This window comes from Melospiza melodia, unplaced genomic scaffold (genome assembly GCF_035770615.1).
Source record: "Melospiza melodia melodia isolate bMelMel2 unplaced genomic scaffold, bMelMel2.pri scaffold_70, whole genome shotgun sequence".
In the NCBI taxonomy this organism is placed as follows: Eukaryota; Metazoa; Chordata; class Aves; order Passeriformes; family Passerellidae; genus Melospiza; species Melospiza melodia.
This window is the reverse complement of record NW_026948802.1, coordinates 1,319,771-1,327,532: the sequence shown is the minus strand read 5'-3', so window position 1 is coordinate 1,327,532 and position 7,762 is coordinate 1,319,771. Positions and strand designations below refer to the sequence as shown.

Sequence of the window (7,762 nt, the reverse complement as noted above, 5' to 3'; positions counted from 1 at the left end):
CTGTCTTTGCACTGCCACGCACTCATTTACTAAAGCTTGCCAATGGGCGTTAAAAAGCAATTGCTGATGTTGGGTAAAGATTAATTTGACTATGCCATGACAATCATTAATAAGAAGAATACTGGTGTCAAAAATATAGTCCAGCATTTGCTTGGCTGGTTCGCTTTTAAAGCCAAACTGACTAACCGTGGCTCGCAACTGAGATAACATCTTCCAATCTAAAGCGCTAATTGTCGCTTGCATGCCTCCACCAGCCTGAGGGGTGAAAATAACCGGACAAGCCAGTTCGCTCGCTAAGCTAATCAACTCCTGGTCTCCTTTTTCCACTGCATCTTTGGCCAGAGCTGCCCACGCATCCCGTCTTACCCGTGCAATCATCGCCGCTCGATCGCTTTCCAACCCAGGGCTCTGATTACTTTTCGAGAACGGAACACACGTTTTTGGCTCTGGCTGCTGCGATGCGAGCGATACGGGAGGCTCAGAAGTGCTACGGATAGCCTGCGGCAAAGCGGGCAATAAAGCACCCTGCGGAGCACCCTGCGAAGCTTGGCTCGTTAGGGGGGGCTGGTTTGTTAAAGGAGGCGGTGGAAGCGGCGCTGGAAGCGGCGCGGCTAAAGGAGGCGGTGGAAGCGGCGGTGGAAGCGGCGCGGCGGGTAGTAAAGCGGCCTGTGGAGCTTGGCTCGGAACCTGGCTTGTAGCCGGGCTCACAGCCCGGCTCGGAACCTGGTTCGCAGGAACCTGGCTCGGAACCTGGCTCGCAGCCTGGCTCGCAGCCTGGCTCGCAGCCTGGCCCGCAGCCGGGCTTGCCGAGGGAGGTGGCGAGGCTGGTAATAAAACCGTCCTCATTGCGGGGCCGAGAGGGGTCCCCGACTCTTTATCAAACTCCCTGTCTCGATCGTATTCTTTATTACGATCGTGAGCGGCAGTAGCCTGATGGGCAGCCCTCTTTTCCGCCTGAAACTGCAACAGTTCGGTGTTAATGACACGCCATAATTTACCCATTTTCCTAGCAGTTTTATCATCGTCTAACGTAGCCTGCCATAATATATCACCAAATTTACGCCACTCATACAACTCGTGAATCGTGTGGGGATTCACAAAGACTCCCCGTTCCAGACCATAAGCCAAAAGACCTTGCAATTCCTTCTGTAAATCTATTCCCTTAATTTGCCTTTTTTGCAAAAAAGTAATAAAAAGTTCATATGCGGCTTGCCTTTCCATACCTCTTTTTAAGTGCGCACTTTTACCTAGCAGCGATTTCCAGGCATCGGCCACACGTATCAGCTGGACCCATCTAATATGGTCGCCAGGGCACGGCGCGTATCGGCGGCTTTTTTTTCTCCGCTTTGGTTTCGCGCTTATTTGCCGCTCCCGCTGCTTCGGAGCCTGAACCAGTCCTCACTTCTAGTGGTGTTCGCAATCCCCGTGGTGGTCGCGATCGTCGTGTCCGCTATCACGTCTGGGTGGTCACCATTTGTTGAAATGAGGGGAGAACGACCATCCTGTGATGCATCGAACTCGATTTATTGATCGATCGGTCAGCTTAAATAATAGTGTTAACGAACTTCATGCATATTCTGAAATACAGGTTTATGATAGGCTAACAGAGAAAACTCTAACCACACCTTTTGTTTTACTACACCGTTGATTGTTTACACAAAACAAAACCAGTGTTCTCACTGTGATGCGAACGGTTCCCAAAACTTCCACATCTGTTCTCAGGGTGCCATCTTTTCCCAGAGAGAGTGTTACACTTGTTATGAGAAGACTGCCTGAGAACTTTATTGTTTATACAATGATGCCTGAAAGAGTCTAATTGTTTATAGAAGTCAGGCTGGGAACTGCTTCACAGCTACCTGTTACTTTTCTCTCAGTTTCATGGCTTCATGGCCTTTTTCTTCAAGCCATGCCTGAACTAAACTCTCCACAGCCAGTCTCTCTGCTGGAAGCCTCCCAAAGGTCCCTCAGCCACTCCTCAGCCCTGGACAGCAGCAGCATCACCTCTGCAGGGCCCAGCAGGGCTCTCCTGAGCTGCCCTTGCCCAGCTGCGCACAGAACCTGCCCCAGCCAGGGCCCTGCACACAGGCAGGTTTCTGTAGGGCCCCGGCCAGGGCACACAGGCTGGGATGGGCTCTGTGAGCGCTGGCAGGGACAAGGCTCCTCTCAGGAGGGAATGTCCAGGCTCAGGGAGATGCTCAGGGAAGGAGAGGGGGCTGAAGAGAGCAGTGCTGGGGGCAGGATGAGGGCACTGTTGGTGTGTGGGAGGTGCCGGGCACAGCTGGGCACGGGAACACTGTCCTGAGTGCCCGGCTGTCTCTGCCCTGCCCTCTCAGGCACAGCACCACAACATCTTCTCTTGGTTACGCACTGCCCTGATATTGTCACTGTTATCTGCTGCTCTCAGGGAGGTTCTGGCATTTGCAGCAGCTGAGTCAGGCACTGCCCTTGGCATTCCTGCCAGGCAGGGCTGTCCATGGGAATGGGGTGTCCAAGCTTCCCTGGCACCTGTGGGGCTGTGGGCAAAGCAGGCCATGGGAAAGGGGAATGAGCTGAGCCCCCTCCCTGAGATCCCATCATGGGCAGAGCTGGGGATCTCCTTGCTGTGCCCTTCCAAGCTCTGAGCTGCCCTTCTGGGTGCAAATCTGTGCCAGAGCCTCTGGGAGTTCCCTGAATGTCCCACGGGGAAGGGCAGAGCTGCCACAGCTGAGGAAATGCTTCTGGGTTTGCCAAGGGAGCCATGAACGTCCTTAGCACAAGGTGGTGCTGAGACCTTGCCCAGAGACCTTGAGAGAGGGTGAGACATTCAGGGATCCCTCTGCTCTGGGCAGGGTCTGGTTTATCCCAGGGTGACCCGGCAGTGTGATTGTGCTCTGATTGCAGCCAAAGGTGCACAGCCAGAGCAGTTGGGAACAAGCCCATCCAGCCCCTCACCTTCCCTCAGCCACAGGGAATCCTTTGCCTCTCCCATCTCTCAGTGGCAAACTCTGAGTGCAGCAGGAATGCTGGGGATTTCTGACCTCAGAGAGGCAGGAACAATGTGTGGGTAGGAAAACAATTCCTAAAACCAACTCCTGCCATCCATGTCCTATAGAAATGGGAGTGCAGATGCTACCAAGCCTGTCTTCATTCTGAGTGATTCCCCTGACAAATCCTGAATATCCAGCCTTGTCCCTCTGCCCCATGGCCAGAAACCCAGGTCAGTGGGGCAGGGATGGTTCCTTGAGAGCCCCCATGCACAGCCCTGGCTGCTCCTGGCACACTCAGCCAGCACAACGGGAGCTCAGGCAGGGACCTGGGTGAAGGTTTTCCCAGAGCAAGAACAAGGCTGGGTGAGTCCCAGTGCAACAGTCTGCAGGGAATGGATCAGGTTTGGCTCCAAGCAGCCTCTCGTGACTTGTCACTGTCCTTTCTCCATCAACAGGTCCCCATGCCCAGCCCCAGCAAATGTCCAACAGCAGCTCCATCAGGCACTTCCTCCTGCTGGCATTGGCAGACACACGGCACCTGCAGCTCCTGCACTTCTGCCTCTTGCTGGGCATCTCCCTGGCTGCCCTCCTGGGCAACGGCCTCATCATCAGCGCTGTAGCCTGCGGCCACCACCTGCACACGCCCATGTTCTTCTTCCTGCTCAACCTGGCCCTCACTGACCTGGGCTCCATCTGCACCACTGTCCCCAAAGCCATGCACAATTCCCTCTGGGACACCAGGGACATCTCCTACACAGGATGTGCTGCTCAGCTCTTTTTCTTTCTCTTCTTCATTTCAGCAGAGTTTTTCCTCCTGACCATCATGTGCTATGACCGCTACGTGTCCATCTGCAAACCCCTGCACTACGGGACCCTCCTGGGCAGCAGAGCTTGTGCCCACATGGCAGCAGCTGCCTGGGCCAGTGCTTTTCTTAATGCTCTCATCCACACAGCTAATACATTTTGCCTGCCGCTGTGCCATGGCCATGTCCTGGGCCAGTTCTTCTGTGAAATCCCACAGATCCTCAAGCTATCCTGCTCAAATTTGTACCTCAGGGAACTTGAGCTTCTTGCATTTTCCTTCTGTTTGGGCTTTGGTTGTTTTGTGTTCATTGTTTTCTCCTAGGTGCAGATCTTCAGGGTCGTGCTGAGGATCCCCTCTGAGCAGGGACGGCACAAAGCCTTTTCCACCTGCCTCCCTCACCTGGGCGTGCTCTCTCTGTTCCTTAGCACTGCCACATTTTCTGACCTGCAGCCCCACTCCATGTCCTCCCCATCCTTGGATCTATCAGTGTCACTTCTGTACTCAGTGGTGCCTCCAACCCTGAACCCCCTCATCTACAGCCTGAGGAACCAGGAGCTCAAGGCTGCAGTGTGGAAACTGATGACTGGATGGTTTCAGGGACATTAAACTGCTGGCCAATTTCTGCAAATATCTTGTAATCAAAGTCATCTTTGATACTTCTTGTTGGCTTCATTTTGGAGGTTCTTTTTCTTTGTTTTACCTTACTAATCTTTTCCACAAAGAAATGTCATGGTTTGTGGTTTTTCTCATTTTGTTTCTCTCCATCTTCCCTGTGGCCAGAGATTGTGTCAATGAGGGACTGCACTCTTGGTGGCTTTAATGGAACTAAAGGATCTCGCAGCAAAGTTTTTTTCCAGATATGCCCTTGTGTTCCCTTCTCTGGAGCTGCAGCAGCAATGTCTGTGTGCATAGCTGGGGGCATATCTGTGCTGGCACACCAGCTCTGGTCCTGCTGGCCACACCATTCCTGATCCAGGCCAGGAGCCATTGGCCTTCTTGGCCACCTGGGCACATTGCTGGCTCATGTCCAGCCTGCTGTCCATCAGTCCCTGAAGGTCCCTTTCTGCCTGGCTGCTGTCCAACCACTCTGTCCCCAGCCTGTAGCACTGGGGCCAAATTGCAGGGCCTGGCACTTTGTCTTCTTAAGCTGCAACTTGTTGGATTCTTTCCCCTGGATCCAGCCTGTCCAGGTCCGTGTGCAGAGCCCTCCTATGCTCCCACAGATCAACACTCACATCCAGCTTGGTATCATCTGCAAAGATGTCCTTGGTTCCATGGCACCACTCAGTGTCACAATGGCCTCTTGGTTACACCAGGCCCTGCACTGTCATACTGTTCTCCTTGGGTCCATGAGACCATGCAGAGCAACAATGGTCTCCTTGGTTCCATGGGGCCCCAAAATATGACAATGGTCTCTTTGGTTCCACTTGGCCCCAGAGTGTCACAATGGTCCCATGGTTACATGAAGTCCCACAATGTCACCATGGTCTCTGTGATATCACAAGTCTCCTCAGTGTCACCATGGACTCCTTGTTTCCACAAGGCCATACAGTGTCGCAGTGTTCTTCCAGATTCCTCGAGGCCCCACCTGTCACAGTGGCCCCTTGGTTACAGAGGATCCTGCAGTGTCACAATGTCCCCTTGGTTCCATGAGGCCCCACAGTGTCAGAATGGCCCCTTGGTTCCACTGCACCCTGGAGTCTCCCAATCATCTCTTTGGTTTTGCAGTGTCAAAATGGCAAAACCCCTTGGTTACACAAGGCCCTGCAGTGTCACAATGGCCTCTGCGGTTCCACGAGGACGCAGAGTGTCACAGTGCACTCCCTGGTTCCATTTGGCCCCAGAGCACAACAATGGACTCTTGGTTCTGTGGGGCTGCACAGTGTCACCATGGTCCTCTTAGTTCCATGAGGCCCTGCAGTTTCACAATGGCCCCAGAGTGTCCCAATCATCACAGAATGACAGAATCAAATAGGCTGGAAAAGACCTTTGGGATCATTTAGCCCAACCAATGCCCTCATACTGCCTTGTCACCCAGACCATGCCACTAAGTGCCACTGGAGAGGGACAGTGACTCTGCCACCTCCCCCCTGGCCAGCCCATTCCAATGCCCACTCATCCTTTCTGTGAAGAACTTCTTCCTATTGTCCAGCCTGAACCTCCCTGGTGCAGCTTAAGGCTGTGTCTTCTTGTCCTGCCCTCCAGTAGATCCACACTCACACCCAGCTTGGTGCCATCTGCAATTTGTGAATGGTGGACTCAATCCCCTCAGCCAGATCATCAGTGAAGATATTAAACAGGACTGGGCCCAGCACAGACCCCTGGGGGACACCACCAGTGCCTGGACACCAGCTGGGTGCAGCACCATCCCCACCACTCTCTGGGCCCAGCCTCCAGCCAGCTCCTAAATCTCCCAGCGAGGAGGGAACCTGCCCAAGCCATGGGCTGCAGCTTCTCCAGGGAATGCTGCCAGAGACAGTGTCAAAGGCTTTGCTGAATTACAGGCACACAACATCCACAGACTTTCCTGCATCCACAGGTGGGTCACCTGGTCATAAAAGGAGACCAGGTTGGTCAGGCAGGACCTGCCACCCCTTAATCCACGCTGGCTGGCTCTGACCCCTCGGCCATCCTGTGGGTGCCCTGGGATGGCACTCAGGCTGATCTGTTCCATATCCTTGCCGGGCACCCAGGTCAGGCTGACAGGCCTGGAGTTCCCCAGCTCCTCCTTCCAGCCCTTCTTGGGGATGGGCTCACACTGGCACCTCCAGCCCTCTGGGAGCTCCCTGCTGAGCCAGCACTGATGGTAAATTTTGGAGAGCAGCTTGGGGAGCTCATCCACAGCTCCCTCATCCCCCTGGGATGGATCCCATCCAATCCCCATACCTGTGAGCATCTGAGTGGCTCAGCAGGTCACCAGCTGCTTCCTCCTGGATTCCAGGGGGGCTGTTCTGGTCCCTGTGCCCATCTACCAGCTCAGGAGAACAATTGTCCTGAGGACAGCCTTTCCTAATATTGAAAATTGAGACAAACAAGGTGTTAAGTAGCTCAGCCTTGTCTTTATCTCTAGTTACTGTATTTCCTACTGCATCCAATAAATAGTAGAGGTTCTGTTTGTCTGGTGTTTTGCTATAATTTTATTTATAGAAACATTTCCTACTATTTTTCACAGAAGTGGCCAGGTTAAGCTCTAGTTGAGCTTTCACCTCTTTGCTTTTCTTTTTGCATAACTTAACAACATTCTTAAACACTTTCTGAGTTTCCTGTTCCACTTTTCAAAAGTGATGCACCCTCTTTTTACCCCTGAGTTCCCACAAATGCTCCATGGGCAGCCAGGACAGTAATTTTCCTAACTAGCTTATATTTTGCCACACTGGCAGAGGATGCTCCATCTCCTTAAGATTACTTTCTGGAAGTGTGTCCATCCTCCCTGGAGTCCTTTGTTTTTAAGGGCTGTTTCCCTTTAAAGAATCAGTACCTGATTTGGTACTCCCCAAATCAGCATTCTAAATAGGCCAAAGTCTGCCCTTCCTAATTCCAGTATAGAATTTTGTTGCTGCCCCTCCTTCTTTCACAGAACATTGAACACTTGATTATTTCATGGTCACCGTGCCCCAGGCAGCCTCCAAGCCCCACATCTGCCACCAGCCCTTCTCTGTTTGTGAACAGCAGGAGACAAAGCTTTCCTTGGCAGTGAGAATCTTACTAAAAATTCTGTAAAACAGAATAACCCTAGTGTAGCATTTAGAAACACCATTCTTTATTCAGTGGGATGCACAGGGAATAGCTCCTCTCAAAGCCGTGCATGCTGAGTACAGGAAAGTTTCTGTTTATATTCTGTATTTTGCACACAAATTCATTGATTGCCCTGGACTAAACACACATATGATAATCATTTCCCCAAAATCATTACCACATTTCCTCTCCCCATTACCCATGCGTTGTTCTGTCCTGGGGTCTCTCTGGTGGTCCCTGGTGGTCGTGGACCCCA

At 52.6% G+C, this 7,762-nt stretch overlaps 1 pseudogene; it reads left to right on the top strand.

Annotated features, from left to right (window-relative positions):
• Window positions 1-3,444: 3,444 nt before the first annotated feature.
• Window positions 3,445-4,359, top strand: LOC134414000 (olfactory receptor 14J1-like; annotated as a pseudogene).
• Window positions 4,360-7,762: the final 3,403 nt, after the last annotated feature.